A 14,861-nucleotide genomic window follows, 5' to 3' on the forward strand; every position below is an offset into this window, starting at 1 on the left:
ACTGCAGAACTTACAGATCAGCAGAGCTCGGAAATGCAGATCACAGGCTTGTGTGTGCTGATGTCCAGCTTCGCCTTCATGCACAGCGATTGGAAAGAAAACCAGTAGCAGTGGATAATGGGAAACTAAAGGAGCCAGATACTCGCCAGAAGTATAGTGTTGAGATATCAAATTGCTTTTAGCTCCTTGGCACACTCAACAGCAGCGAAGACGCCTGGAATGAATGCACACAGTGTGTTCTGGCTAGCTCAAAATCCATAACCTATGAAGGTATGAAGGTGATGTTTTCAGAGAATATTTCCATTGTACGGATGACAACCTGCCATCCGTATGCAGATTTTCAAAAGGGCATATTAGCAATATCTTAGGAACAGTCTCGTGTGTGAAATTAAAACTTGCAACGCTTGTTGTGGGGGATGTCGAACTAACCAAAAGACAATATTTGTTTCATAATACTAATTCTTCTACTCCTACAACTACTGCTACTATTACTATTGCTACTAGTAACTGTACTCCTCTTCTACTGCTATATACTTGTGCTACTACCACAACTAATAAAACTAAGGGTAGTAAGACGAACAATTTGGGCAATGTTGAAACTGTATTGAATTAAATCAAAACACACTATGTCCACATAGGTTGTCAAGAGGACGTAACAGTAATGTTCCAAGACTGGTTGATGATATTAAGTTAAAAATTTCATCGCGTGTTCAAGGGGGTGTTAAAAAAAAGTGCTATTTGCATACTGCTACTAATGCTATTACTGCTACTACAACTATTGCTACACATAATTACTGAGCCTTTCAACAATGCTGAAAAAGTTTGGTGTCTCAAAACTTGTTTTGGATATTTGTTATGGAAAATGATTGGCATGGGGGGGGGGGGTTTCTCTCAAAGCACTTTGACTCTTAAAAAGCCAATATAACTTCCAGTTTAAAATCAAATGAAACCCGTCTGAATTTAACACGACCACCCATTCCATAAAAACCTTATATCCTCCCAGGGCATAATTTAAAGCCCTTAGCTAGTGCTCTGGAGGGCTGCGCCAACCCTGGAAGCATTGTTATATGTTTTTGGGACTATTTTAAGCAAAATGGCCATCGCACAATTTCAATCAGAAGGATTTGGTGAAAAGAGGGATAATTGGGTGGGGGTGCTACTTGACCTACATCACTACTGACTCTTAAAAGGGAGCCAGAATTTCCAATTCCAACAGAATGAGATGGGGGGTATGAGATGGGGGGCTAAATGCCGTCCATAACTTTTGATGCTTAAAAGGCAACTAGAACTATCAATTTTCAACCAAATGAGCCTCTTCTAAAGTTAAACAACCTTCCATAAAAACTTTAAATATCCCCTTGGCATAACTTACAACACTTGTCCCTAATCTCTGGGGTTTGTTTCAACCACAAAATCCTTGTTATATCATATTTAGACAATATTGATTAGAATGGCTATCATAAAATTTCTATTAGGTGCATTTCGGGACAATACGACGTGTGTGTTTTTAGCTGCCCTCCAATCACTTTGCCTCTTAAAAAGAGCACTAGAGCGTCTGATTGCCAATCCAATGAACCCCCTCCAAAGTTTATACGACCATGTTTTCTATAAAAACCTTCTATACCCCCAGGGTTTAACTTACAACCCTTGCCCTGAGGGCTGGGGGGATTTATTATCCTCAAAGACATAATTTCCAGACCTTTCAAATACATTGAACAAAATAGCTACCTCAAAATTTTGATTAGAAGTGTTTGGTGAAATGATGGGCGTGGGGGGAGGTCAACTTCCCTCTAATCACTTGTGACTAATAAAAAAGGCCCTAGTCCTCTGAATTTGCAATCGAATGAGCCCTTTTTGAACCTTCTACAACAAAACTTTTTACAAAAACCTATTATTCCCCAAGGGAATAACTTACTACCCTTGTCCTGAGGGCTAAAGGGGAGGGGGGGGGGTTGTTATTCTCAAAGACATAGGTTCCAGACCTGTCAACAACGTTGAACAAAATGGCCCTATCAAAATATTGATCGAAAATGTTTGGGGAAATGATGGGCGTGGGGGGGGGGGAGTGATTCTCCCTCCGATTCCTTTTGACTATTAAATAGGGCAATAGCCCACTCAATTTCCAATCGAATAATCTTTTTCTGAAGTTTCTACGACAACGCTTTCTATAAAGAATCTTATATGCCTCCGAGGCATAACTTACAACCTTAGCCCCGAGGGCTTTGGGGGGGGGGTCATACTCGGTTGTCAAGACGTAATTTCCGGACCATTCAGCTACGTTCAAAAAATAGCTATATTAATATTTTGAACGAAAGTATTTGGGGAACTGATGAGCGTGGGGCCCTCAGACAGCTTTTGACTATTAATAAGGGCACTAGCCCTCTCAATTCCCAATTGAATGAGCCCTTTTTAAATTTTCTACGACAGCACTTTCAATAAAAACCTTATATGGCCCCAGGGCATAATTTACAACCAGTACCCTGGGGGCTGTTGGGAATTTGTCATCCTCCTACATAATTTCCGGACCTCTCAACTACGTTGAACACAATGACAATCTCAAAGTTTTGATTGGATGTCTTAGGGGAAATGGTGAGCGTGAGAGGGGGTTAGTTGCCCTCCAATAACTTTCGACTATTAAAACGGGCACTAACCCTTTCAATTTCCAGCTGAATCAGCCTTTTTTTTAAGTTTCTACGACAACTTTTTCTATAAAAAAAAAAAACTTATATGCCCCAAGGGCATAAATTACAAACCTTTTTCAGAGGGGTGTGGGGGGGGGGGGGGGGGTTCGCCATCCTCAAAGACCTAATTTCCAGAACTTTCAACAGCGTTGAACAAAACGTCTATCTCAAAATTTAGATTGGATGTGTTTGGGGAAATAGTGGGCGTGAGAGGGGGGTTAGTTGCCCTCAAATCACTTTCGAACATTAAAAAGGGCACTATCCCTTCCAATTTTCAATTGAATGAGCCGTTTTTAAAGTTTCTACGACAATGCTTTCTATAAAATACCTAATATGTCCCCAGGGCATAATTTACAACCCTTCCCCTGAGGGCTGTGGGGGAAATGTCATTCTCAAAAACATAATTTCCTGACCTATCAGCTACGTTGAACAAAATACCTATCTAAAAATTTTGATTGCATGTGTTTTGGGGAAATGGTGGGCGTGAAAGGGTGGTTAGTTGCCCCTCAATCATTTTCGACTATCAAAAATGGCAGTAGCCCATTCAATTTCTAATCAAATGAGCCCTTTTTTAAGTTTCTTACGACAACACTTTTTAAAAAAACCTCATATGCCCCCAGGGCATAACTCACATCCGTTGCCCTGAGGGTTGTGGGGGGAGGTGGGGAGGGATTGTCATCCTCAAAGACATAATTTCTGGTCCTTTCAACAACGTTGAACAAAATGGCTATCTCAAAATTTTAATTGGATGTGTTTGGAGAAATGGTGGGCGTGGAAAGGGTGTTAGGTGCTTTCCAATCATTTTCAGCTATTAAAAAGGGCATAAGCCCTTCCAATTCCCAGTCAAATGAGCCCTTTTCGAAGTCTTTGTGACAACTCCTTCGATACGAAATGCCCTTGTTTAAAAGAAAGAAACAAAAAAATTAACAATAATAATAATATATTGTGCCCACATCGTTCTTTGCATAAGCAGCGCTATTGCGTTGCCTATGATATAGCTCCTCGTTTTTCTTTGACAAATTAGCTTTTCTGAAATACTTTTTATAATCAATAGATTAAAAAGTGATTTTAAAGACTAATGACGATCCACATTCATCTATTAACTATATTAAGGATTGTTCTTTAGAAAATTAATTTTGATTTGCTATCTAGCCTAATAAATACCTAGATAATCTAGGTATTTATTTTCATGAGGAATTTTGATGATAAACTGTTTTTGGACTGAGCATTTTCATTCTTCTCTGTAATTTTTTTCTCTACCGTCCTAAGGGACAACCGGGGAAAGTAAGTTTTTTATCTCATTTATGTATTTCACTATTGAATCCTTCCTTCTTATATATGATATAGAAATTCGTGAGTTTTCGTTTATTATTCACTAGGCTAGAAATAGCCTAGCCAGAAGTTCAGCAGCAATAAAAAGGATTGAAACTAATATTCTTCAAGATAAAGTAAGACTATATCTATTTGTCACTTTTCTGCACTGCTCCTACAATTTTTTAAGCCTGTAATTTCTTATTTGCTTTGTTTTTTTTTTCCGCCATTAAAATGCATATCCTGGCTTAGTTCAAGTTGTTTTTCTTTCAGCATGTTGGAACTTAAATGAAAGGATAACTCGGAAAATTCCAATTGATGTGAATTCAGACCACAATGGATTTTCCAAGTAGTTCCCACCTTAATTACAAAAAAGTTACCTCTCTTGTAAAATAACGACGAAATCGAAAAACAACGGGAAATTCTGTAAAAAAAAAATATAAACAATTGTGGAAAAAAACTATAAGAAATTGCGGAATATAAAACAACAAAATTCAAAAACGTACAAAACAAAAATAAAACCAAATTCCATATTCCTATTCAAGAAACTTTATATAAGACTAATTAATACATGTACAAAATACCTTCCATTATTACAATTTAGTCAGACAATAGTCACCATCTTCCAATTCCCAGAAAATCTCAGTTTGTGGAACTAGAAAAATGTGGTAACACATTTTTCTCAAGCAACTGTTACAATATTTCCATTTCCCTGGCAATTAGTCTTAATTTTAGACATTAAAACTCGCCTCATAAAAGATAAAACGCATTCTTAATTTTTTTTTTCAATTCAATTTATTTTAAATAAATATATTCGAATCATAGATTGGTCCACTAGCTGAAAGAAACAATTACCATTTGATCCACCAGTCTAAACTATTTCGAACTTTAATCATGCCTCTCTTTTAATTTGAATTACTATTTTGAAACCCAAATATAAATGTTATAGTATTTCAAATATTTTTTATTTTATTCCAGCTCAATTTTGGAACACATACGCTGAATCCCCACTGATTGGAAACTTGTTGTGAAATTGGTTCATTCGTTAGAGTACGTAATGATTGCTTTCTTCTATATCTCGCTACAAAATATTGCAACCAAATTGGAAACAATGCAAAAATGAGGGATAACCAATTGACTTTATTAATTAATTCTTAAGGAAAGTTTTTGTTTTCTTTGACTTTTAATCAGTTTCTGTTAGAGAAGTCAGACTTATTCCAAAAGACCTAAAGTATAGAAATTGTGGAAGGACTTTTTTTTATTAAACTTATGATCTAATTGTCGAATAAATTATATTTTAATATGCTATGTATTGTGGTTATGACCAAAATCATATTTATTTCGAGGAATAGCAACACTGGGTGAAAATGACTATAACTAGTCCTATTTATGGATTATTTATGGCATGTCTGCCAGCAACGATCGTCATGGTTGGAAATAACGTTGAAGTACAATTCAGAGAATTTTTTGGCAATGTTGAATTCATGGAAAAAAAATGGTTAAAAAATTATTAAGAAAAATAGGCTAGAGGAGAAGTGATGGTGTGGATGAGAAGGAGTAACCTTAAAACTGAATTTCCTTGACGATATAGCCTTTAAATATTTAAACTGAACAGGAATAGAAGAAACGCTGGACAAAATGAACGTAGCCTGTAGACGAAAACTGTAGCGACTCGAAGAAAAGAATAAATATTTTATCATTTCCGATTTGCAGAACGGCCATTTTTCATGAAGACACATAACTGGTAAATTAATTGTTACAGTTGTACTTTTAAAAAAAAGCTATGAAGAGAGGCCTAATCTCGGTAAAATCTAGCTGAACTACTCTTCTTTTAAATGGGAAAAGGGTTAGATTAGGAAAATGAAACTTTCAGAAATGTGTCTTCAAACTAAAGTATGTACAGGGAAGGTATTTTGAAGTACCTTCTTCCACTCCTTCTAGAGGACAATGAGCTTTTATAAAATGTGTAAATGGAAGTGGAATCTTGAAAATTGGACCTTCTACTTAAATAAAGCACAAGATAACTGTTTTCAGCTTCTCAACTTCACTCCAATTAATTAGGTTTCAAAGATCAGTAAATACATTTCCTAAATTAAAAAAAAAACCACTGACATGGCTTAAATTTCTTCTAAAATAACAGGAATTGTATTTTGAGAACCAAAACTAGAGAAAAAGAAATAGGAAATCAAGGTAAAATGTTGGGTAAAATTCTAGTTTAGCTACTTTTTGTTAGTTTGCAAAGGGGTTAGGTTGGGAAAATACAAATATAAGAATTAGTGTATTTCCAAGATTTTGTGTTAACCCTCTTTTGATTTCTAAGTCTTAGAAATTTGAGTACTTGACAGGATACCACCAGATGGCTAGGCTAATTTGAAAGTGTATGTATATACAAATCTTTAAATTAACCAACCAGTATTTTAAGCTTAGGAGTCCAGCTGGACAAAAGGAAACATATTAAGAAAACAATTCTTACTCCATAATATGTAGAATTATCCTAGTTAACACATTTTGCAGGGGGAGAGCCTTTATCTTCACTTTGCTTGTTTTTCCAGTTTTTGTAAGAAATTCATGAATTTCTTAGAGCCTATATATTTACAGAATATATACCCCCACCCCCCTAATTTGTAAATATACACCTAGAATTGCATCCTCAATCTAAATATAACATACATTTGCATCACAAATGAACTTTACTCCCATAGCCTATTAGCCATGTGGTGGATGTCCCTACTTGACAGGTCTATTGAAATTTTGACAAAACAATATTTAATGTTAATTTACATTTATCTGTTTCTTTTCTCTGGTTTTAGTGAGAAAATGCAATTCCTGTTATTTATGTAGAATTTTAAGCCATATCAAGGGTTTTTTTTTCAAAATTTAGGAAATGTATTTGTGGATCTTTGAAACCTTATAAATTGGGATTGAGCAAAGTTGCAAAGTTGAAATCAGTTTTGTTGTAGCCTACTTCATTTAAGCTGAAGATATACTTTGCAAGGTTTTGCTTTTATAACAAGAAGATTTTAAAGGTCATCCAGGTCACAGCCCTCCAGAGAGAGGAAGAGAAGAGGTAGTTACTTCAAAATACCTTCTAATGACAAACTTTAGCCTGTAGACCTTTTGTGAAAGTTGCATTTCCCAAACCTAACCCCTTTCCAAGAAAAGCAAAAAGTATCTAAATTAGTGTTTTACCAAATTTTGTTCTGTTAAAATTATGGTAAATTTGCAGGTGGCACAATAATTTAGCTAGGATAAAAGTGAAAATGTCATTTGATCCCCTTTTTTCTGTTCTTTCATAATACAATAATTGCTTCTGTCACAAATTGCATCTTGAGCCCTTAAAGGGGCCCTGAAGGTAGGCTATTTTATATGAATTATGAAAGAACATAAAAAAGCATCAAATGTTTTCACTTTCATTGTAGCTAAATTATATGGCCCACTGCAAATTTACCTTGAACTTTACACCCCTGACCCCCTAATGTGCAAATATGTACCTTGAATTGTCAACAGCAAAGGGTACTCCTGTACTAAATGGACTCTTTTATTTACTGCAATGGAAACCAGTCACAAAAAACCTGTTTTTGACAGGTTAATTCAATACACTGCTGTAGAGTAATGCAATGTATAGCATGGTTTTCATTATGTATATGATACTTAGACTGTTGTTTTCTGGTGTTTATGGGGGAGGGGGGAATGGTACCTAGGTTAGGTTAGGCTAGGTTATGTAATGATATATGCTATGCTTTTCCCCCCCCCCCCCTAATGTGCAAATATATAGCCAAAATTTGTTTCCAAACTATTATATATTCATCATATTTTATTTCATTAGCATTGACCAAACTAGCGCTGTATAAAAGAGTCTGTTTAGTACAGGAGTACCCAGCAAAATTTTGAATTACAAAATTCAGCACTATTTTTGTCAGTGGCATTTGAAAAACTTAAAATGGTAGGAAAATGGTTTGAACTATTGGCCTAATAAATGAGGTTTGAATTGTTATAAATAATTATTTTTGGAATATATTACTCTTGATCAACTTATATATAAACAAGTGATATGTTTTTAACCACTTTTCAATAACTTAACTATTGTTGATAACTTCTTTGTGTGGTTACAAAACAAAATATCTTCAGGGCCCCTTTGAGGGCTCAAGATGCAATTTGCAGTAGAAGTCATTATTGTATTATGAAAGAGCATAAAAAAGGCATCAAATGACATTTTCACTTTCATCCTAGCTAAATTATTGTACCACCTGCTAATGTACCAAAATTACAATAGGTATATAGACCTGTCAAGTAGGCAAATTTTAAAGACCTAAAAAATCAGAAGAGGGTTAAGATGGAAGCTTTACCAGAGTAAATTTTGGTACTTATGTGTTATTTAATACAAACTTGAGAAATTATATTGCAAACATGAGACACTGCCCACTTTTAAAGGTGTTAACACCAGACAATTAGCTTCAGCCTGCTTAGAAAAAACATTGAAGCTATATTCTAATTAAATGTTAGTTGGTATATTTGTTAGGTTAGGTTAGTTTAGGTTGTGTATTTAATATAATGCACCCTGGGCAGGCCCCCCTTCCATAATTCTTTGTTGTAGTTTTCACAATTGTGCTAATTAAGTATCATATTTTCATCTTATTTTGTTTCATTTCATTTGCATTCAGCAAACTTCACTTTTTGAGTGTGTATTGTATAACAAAAGTACCTATAAGGTTAGGGTACCAATGATTCAATAGTTTTTGTTAAAAAAAAGACACTTTTTCTACTCCAGAAGTCCTAATTAAAGGACTTAATTAAAGGACTAATTTAAGGACTGGTTTGAAATGAGTTTCAATATGTAGGAAGAACATCTAGGAATCTAATTGTTTAATGAGAAGTTTGAAGTTTTATCTGAAAAGGGTACAAAACTCCAATTTTCATAAATTAGAGTATTTTCACTAACAAATTTGACACAACAATAAAGTTACCTGTTTTCAATGCAAGTCAGAACCCAATTTGACATGTGTTGAAATACTTGGGTAATAGCTGTGGGCAGAACCTGGTGGATTTGACATGTATATTCTTGTTTCTTTGTTTTTCTTCAACTTCATTTAATGTATAAAAGTATAAAACACTATTCAAAAAGTAGAAGTCATAAAACTAACAAAATTGTTTCAAGTATGTAGTATTTAGTATAACAAAATTGGTTAATCATAAGCATTGTAACATTGTGACCTAGATCACATAAATCTTCTTTTTTCTAAGTGTAGCATATATGCCACAGGAATAGCATCTCCAAATGCTACCTGGAATGGTCCACTTTTTGTCAGTTTTAATGGCCCAACAAAGATTTGTTCATTGTTGACAGTGTAAATGTCATCAACATTTGGCCATTTCAAAGTGTGATTCTAATCCACTTGAAAAATTTTAGTTTGGACTGTCCTTTGTCAGGAAAGTTTGGAATCCTACCAACAAAATATGCCACCTTGCTTTTTATGTTGCTAAAGAAAACAGCATCAAGCTGCAGTTCAACTTCCAACCTAAATTTGAGATTTTTTTTTCTAGTTTCATTGATAAGTGCTAAGGAAAGAGATAAATGACATCCATTTGAACCTCTGCAATTTTTGGCAGTAGTGGGCACCCAAAAATTTAAAAGCTGTATTTTTGTCAGTGAACCCTGGAATTTTGATACCAATTATTTCTCATTTGGTTTACTTGTTCAGTGAAGTTTCAATAGAGTCACCTATATTATGACAGGGCCTGATGCTGTCTGTTGAAAATTTTTACAAGATATTTGAAAAAGAAATCAATCAATTTATAGAAGCCATAATTTACATATGAATTTGACTAAAAGAACATTTTTAGTGTGCTAGGTATTCCACTACATTAAACAAGAATTTTTGATGCATGGAACCTAGTTTCTGACAATGTGATATTTGTTGCCATTATAATTTAATTTTCAGAGGCAACACTATAGCATTGCCTATAGTAAAGGCCATACAGCTCCAATGTTTTATAATTATCATTTATTTTTATTTTTTATTTTTTTCCCCAAAGGCACTATATGGAAGGGGTTGTTGTATAAACTTCAAAGAGGGCTCATTTGATTGGAAATGGAGAGTTCCAGTGTCCTTTTTAAGGGTCGAAAATGATTGGAAGGCCACTAACACCCCTTCCATGCCCACTATTTCCCCAAACACACCCAATCAGAATTTGAGATAGCCATTTTCTTCTACATAGTTGATTTCTAGATAAAAATTATGTTTTTGAGGAGGACAATCCCCCCACAGCCCTCAGGGCATGGGTTGTAAGTTATGCCCTGAGGGCATATAAGGTTTTTATAGAAAGCTTTGTTGCAGAAACTTTAAAAAGGATTCATATGATTGGAAATTCAAAGGGCTACTACCCTTTTCAATAGTCAAAAGTGATTGGAGGGCAACTAACCCCCCTCTCATGCCCACCATTTCCCTAAACACATCCAATCAAAATTTGAGATAGCCATTTAGTTCAACATAGTTGAAAATTCTGGAAGTTAGGTCTTTGAGGATGACAAACCCCCCCCCCCCCCTCACAACCCCTCAGGGCAAGGGTTGTAAGTTATGCCCTGGGGGCATATAAGGTTTTTTATAGAAAGTTTTGTCGTTGAAAATTAAAAAAGGGCTTATTTGATTGGAAATTTAAATGGCTAGTACCCGTTTTAATAGTTGAAAGTGATTGGAAGGCAACTAACACCCCTTCCATGCCCACCATTTTCCCAAACACATCCAATCAAAATTTTGAGATCGCAATTCTGTTCAACGTAGTAGAAAGTTCCGGAAATTATATCTTTGAGCAGGACAGTCCCCCCCCCCCCCCACAGTCTTCAGGGCAAGGGTTATAGCTATGCCCTGGGGGTATATATGGTTTTTATGGAAGGAATGCTTGTATAAACTTCAGAGAGGGATCATTGATTGGAAATCGAAAGTTCTAGTTCACTTTTTAAGCGTCAAGATATCGGAGGGTAACCAGCCCCCCCTCCCCCACCTCCTTTTTTCCCAAATGCATCCAACAAAATTTTAGATTGCCATTCTGTCAAAAATAGTTCAGAGATCATATAATAACAAAAACTGATGTCAACACAACCCCACAAGGCTTGGAAGAAGTTTTTGTAAGTTATGCCCTGGGGGTATACATGGCTCTTATGGAAGGGATGCTTGTAAAAACTTCAAAGAGGGCTCGTTTGATTGGAAATTCAAGTTCTAGTTCACTTTTCAAGAGTCAAAAGACATTCGAGGGAACCTAGCCCCTCCCCTCTCCACAACCATTTTTCTTCAAACCCATCTGTTAAGAACTTTGAGATAGCCATTTTTTTTTTAAATAGTTCAAAGACCTTATATCAAAAACTCTGGGGTTGACACAGCCCCCAGGGCCCGAGGGCAGGCGTAAGGTATGCTTTAGAGGAATATATGGTTTTTATGGAAGGGATGTTTGTAAAAACTTCAGAGGGCTCATTTGATTGGAAATTGAAAGCTCTAGTTCAGTTTTTGAGAGTAAAAAAAGATTGGCGGGCAACTAGTCCCCCCCCCCCTGCCTCTTTTTCCCTAAATGTATCCAATAAAAGTTTTGAGATAGCTATTAAGTTAAAAATTGTCCATAAGTTAGATAACAAAAACTCAGGTGTCAACACAACCCCCAGGGCTTGGGGCAGGTGTTGTAAGTTAAGCCCTTGGGCATATATGGTTCATATGAAAGGGATGCTTGTATAAACTTCAGAAAGGGCTCATTTGGTTGGAAATTGAAAGTTCAAGCTCACTTTTTAATAGTCAAAAGAGATCCAAGGGCAATTAGTCCCCCCTCCTGCCTTCTTTTTCCAAACCCATCTGATGAAAATTTTGAGATAGATATTTTGTTATAAATAGTTCAAACGTTGGAGAAGAAAAATTATAATGTCAATAAAGTCCCCCAGGGGAAGGAGTTCTAAGCTATGCCCTAAATGCATGTATGGTTCTTATGAAAGGGATACTTGTATAAATTTCATAGAGGGCTCACTTGATTGGAAATTGAAAGTTCTAGTTCACTTTTTAGGAGTCAAAAGAACTCAAAAGAGTTCTAAGTTATACCCTAAATGCATGTATGGTTCTTATGAAAGGGATGCTTGTATAAATTTCATAGAGGGCTCATTTGATTGGAAATTGAAACTTCTAGTTCACTTTTTAAGAGTCAAAAGATTTAAGGGACACTAGCCCCCCCCCCTACACACCCTTTTTTTCCCTAACCCATCCGCTACAAATTTTGAGATAGCCAGTTTTTTTAAAATTCCTCAAAAATTAGATTACAAAAGCTTTAGTGTCAACACAACCCCCTAGGGCCTGGGGGTAGGCATTGTAATTGTTGTCCTTGGAGCGTATATGGTTCTTATGAAAGGGATACTTGTATAGACTTCAGAGAGGGCTTATTTGATTGGAAATTGAAAGTTCTGGTTCAATTTTTAAGAGTCAAAAGATATCCAAGGGCAACTAGTCCCCCCATGTGCCCTTTTTCCCCCAAGCCCATCCAATAAAAATTTTGAAATAGCCATTTTGTTAAAAATAGTTCAAACATCAGATAATAAAAACTCAAGGTTAACACAAACCCATTTTTTCACTTTGATATTGTTACTTTGATACTAGTTTTGATATTTTGATGAAAACTTGATTTTTAAAAAGAATTTTTGATTTTGAAGTAAAGAATTTAAAAAACTTATATCTTTTTGAAATCAAAAACAAAATTAATTAAAAAAAACTTTCAAAAAAATGTTTTTAAAAGAAAAATAAAGGCCATTTTAAACTTAAGCTCAGCAGATACAAATACCTTTTAAAATTCAAACTCAAACGACCAGAAATTACTATTAAAGAATAAATTAAACCCAAAACAGACAAATTAAATAAACAATCATAGTAAAATACATACAACAAGTAACAATAAAAATCAAAAAATAGATCTTAAAGCAAGTAATGCTTAGATTGAATAAGAAAATCAAGCTTAAAACGAAAAAAAAAATTTGCGTTTGAAGTATAAATGAAACTTAAAATGAACAGAAATTAATAAACAATCAATGCAGACAAATATACAATAGATATTAACGTAAATGAACAAATAAATCTTAAAACGAGTGAAACTTAAGTTGAAAATGAAAATCAAGCTTGAAACGAACAAAAATCCCTACAAACAAGAGTTTTGGTATTGCCTCCTTCTCTTGCTGCAAAAGTCTAAAACCTACTGCGTCATTGGCGCTTTACTGAAAACCATGTGTCTTGAACAGTCTTGGAAAGTATAAACAACATCAGATTGAATATTTGATGTACAATGATATTAATTGTTGAAAGATCCATCAGTTCAAGAATTTATTTCACTAATTTTATTTTTATTGCTGTAGGAACTGGAAAAGTAAATATTTGTAATATAATTTAATTTAATTAACTTATAATTAAGTTAAGCACCAATGTTGCAGTAGGCATTTGGTTTTTATTTACAGTTAAGGATGTGGGCAGTATCCAAACTCTGTTTTGTAGTGAAACTATATTTGTCTTGAACAACTTTGGAAAGAACTAATAAATAAAACTGAATATTTGATGTATGGTGATATTAATTGCGGAAAGCTAATCAGTTCAAAATTTTACTATAATTTTAATGTTTATTTTCAATATTAAGTACAAAAAAAATGTTTATATACTTCAATAGCAAAATATTTTTTTTTAATTTTAATCTTGATTTTTATATTCAATCTAAACATTACTTGCTTTAAGATCTATTTATTCATTTATATTATTGATTGTATGTGTTTTGCTATGGCTGTTTATTTAGTTTCTGTTCGTTTTGAGTTTGAACAGGTATTTGTATCTGCTGCTCTTAAGTTTAAAATGGCCTTTACTTTTCTTTGAAAAACTTATTTTTCGGAAAGTTTTTTTAAAATTAATATCAAGAAAAAGCTAATGTGACTAGAATTCAGATAAAATCAGATGTGTCGAAGCATTGGTGCTAATCCCAACTTTTATAAAACCAAGTAACCAAATTTATTTAAAAATAAATAACCAAGTAACCAAAGTTTGAACATTGCATACCTGAAAAATTGTCAGGAGCTCCTTTCTTGTTGAAAACAGGAAACCAACAGAATTAACTGTTCTTTTCTTATCTGAGTGTACTGGATATTGTGTTAACGTTTCCTATCATTGAAATACAAAAACGACTTCAAGAGATGGCGCTCCAAGTCATGGCTAAGCAGAATTATTCCGTTTGACGGAAAATATAAACAGGGGCTCCAAAATTGCACTGTAGAATCAATGGTACCTTTACCCTATTTTTGTCCAGGTATTCACTGCTGAAAATTTCATTTTCTTAACTTATCCCTTTTCCAAAGGAAAAAGTAGCTAAACTAGAATTTAACTTAGTCTCTTTTAAAGAAGGAAACACTAGTCTAGATAACAACAGTGGCACTATCAGATTCCCTTGTCAATACTATTGTAACATGAAAACTGTGCCATCATCTTAATAGGGCAGATAAAGTTTGCCCCTCAACAGCATAGCCTACTTTATTTTATGAAACAATGGTTAAATCTCTGGTAGACTAAATGGCTCTGGTCAATTCTAGCCTATGGTAATTTTTCCAAGTTGGCTTGCTAGAACAGTAACATACCTCAGCCAAAATAGCTTATGGTGTCAATTCAAGGTTATCATGTTTCTAAACAAAATATTGCAACAAAAGTAGGCTAATAGCCTAACAAGGTTCTAGGCATTTACCCCCCCCCCCCCTGGAAAATACCCCCTCTGTGGAAAATTAGGCTTTCCTAATTTATGAATTTTATTTGAGCTTTGTTTTTTTATTTTCCATAGGGAGAAGGAATTTTGGTACTTGTGTATTGTATGCCACTCACTCAA

The 14,861-nt window shown here is 34.6% G+C and overlaps 1 long non-coding RNA gene across 1 annotated transcript; it reads right to left on the bottom strand.

Moving 5' to 3' along the window:
* Positions 1–4,393: 4,393 nt before the first annotated feature.
* On the bottom strand, positions 4,394–14,076 carry LOC148956025 (uncharacterized). The gene is made up of 3 exons (XR_016142148.1): positions 14,048–14,076; positions 8,957–9,073; positions 4,394–4,416 (listed from the first exon to the last, which is right to left on the bottom strand). It is a non-coding gene; the product is annotated as an uncharacterized LOC148956025 (long non-coding RNA).
* Between the last annotated feature and the right edge of the window lie 785 nt (positions 14,077–14,861).

This window comes from Artemia sp. Qi Xiang Cuo, chromosome 1 (genome assembly GCF_049724085.1).
Source record: "Artemia sp. Qi Xiang Cuo chromosome 1, ASM4972408v1, whole genome shotgun sequence".
In the NCBI taxonomy this organism is placed as follows: domain Eukaryota; kingdom Metazoa; phylum Arthropoda; class Branchiopoda; order Anostraca; family Artemiidae; genus Artemia; species Artemia sp. Qi Xiang Cuo.